Source organism: Galeopterus variegatus, unplaced genomic scaffold (genome assembly GCF_000696425.1).
Source record: "Galeopterus variegatus unplaced genomic scaffold, G_variegatus-3.0.2 Scaffold3621, whole genome shotgun sequence".
Classification (NCBI taxonomy): Eukaryota; Metazoa; Chordata; class Mammalia; order Dermoptera; family Cynocephalidae; genus Galeopterus; species Galeopterus variegatus.
The window spans coordinates 51,105-52,951 of NW_007729732.1; positions in this window are offsets into that span (position 1 = coordinate 51,105).

Consider the following 1,847-nt stretch of genomic DNA (forward strand, 5'->3'; position numbering starts at 1 on the left):
CGGACATTTTGATGATGTTTCTTCTGACCCATGAGCATGGGATATCTTTCCATTTATTTGTGTCCTCTTCAATTTCTTTCACCAATATTTTATAGTTTTCTTTGTAGCGGTATTTCACCTCCTTTGTTAAATTTCTCCTAGGTATTTCATGTTTTTGGTAGCTATTGTGAATAGGATTACTTTTCAGATTTCTTTTTTGGCTATTTTATTGTTGGTGTATAGGAAGACTATTGATTTTTGTGTGTTGATTTTGTATCCTGCCACTTTACTATATTCAACATAATATTAGAAGTTCTAGCCTGTGCAATAAGGCAAGAGAATGCAACAAAGGGCATTCAAATTGGAAGGGAGGAAGCCAAACTATCTCTACTTGCAGATGACATGATCTTATACATAGGAAACCCAAAAGACTCAACCAAAGAATTACTGGAACTAATAAATGCCTCTATTTTGTTAATAGTTTAGGAGGCCAGGCCTTATCCTGAGAGAACTGGGGGTGGGGTTGCAGCTTTGAGTCTGAGGAAAGATGTAGAGAACTGGGAGAAGGGGCTGACAAATGACAACCATGCAGTCCCTGGTGAGTCTGATCCTGATGGCTCTTTCTAAAACTGGAGCCTCCCTGCCCACTTCATCACTTCTGATCCCCCTTAACTCACTACATTTTTTTTGCATAGCATTTAGCATATTCTAATATATTTAATAATTTACTCATTTTGTTCAGTTCGGTGTTGGTCTCCCACCACTAGAATGTAAGTTCCATGATTGTTTTGTTTGCTGATGTAGTCACAGTACACAGAACTGGCATGGAGTAGGTGCTGTACATATTTATTGAATGAATGCATGAATTGCCAAGCAGCACCGAGGGTGGAAACTAGAGCTTTGCAGAGGAACCAATATCCAGAGGTGTGGTTTTACTCCAGTAGTATTTAAGAGGGGAATGTGGAAATTGGTCTGTATCTTCGGTAAAGATTTTGCTAAGCAGATGCTGCAGAAGAGCAGGATGGAAGGGGTGTGAAAATCTACATAATCTGCTAGATCTCAGGCAAGGTATGGATATAAATGGGACTGGGAGAGTGCATAGATGACTGAAGTTTAGCACAATTCAGATGCACAAACATCACATTCCAGATGCCACTTGTCAAGGACAGTGGGGCTTTAGTGCACTTTAGCATCATCAGGATTGTCTGAGAACCCAGAAAGGGCTCTACCTGCAGGTGATGCTCTGTATGACTCCATTGACCAGGGAAGGGAGGCAGGAGGTAAAGCAAGAAGTGCATCTAGGATATTCTAATTAATTAGAGTAGTTTGAAATGGAGAATTTTCTCTGGTTTTAAGTGGGGTGTAGTTTTACCTATTTTCTGTTAGCTAATCATATGCCACATTAGTGATCTTCAAAGAGGGGTCAGTGAATAAAACCATCCACTGGAGTATGAGAAGAAAATATTATACTTCTACTATATTTTTGTTCTATATGTAAGAAATGCATTAATCTTTATTGTATTTAATACACAGGTCAATATGGACATAGTTCCTGTTGCAAAATGTCCAAGGCACTGTCACTTGTGGTGACCCTGAGGATGTGAGGACTTGGCCGTGGCACCCCACTCAGTCATTTGCTCTCAGCACGTTGTGGCCTGTGGCAGTTTACCTGGACTAAGTCATACGGATTTATAGATTATATCATGCCAGCTCAACTAAACTAACAGTCACGAAAAGGACATGTGACTTGAAAAAGATCATTGCCAAGAAATCCTTGATTGAAGATAATATTAATAATGCAAGCACTAGTTAACAAAAAAGTCTGAGCTGACACTTCTGCTTCCTAGTGTGACCTCTTCATCTGCCCC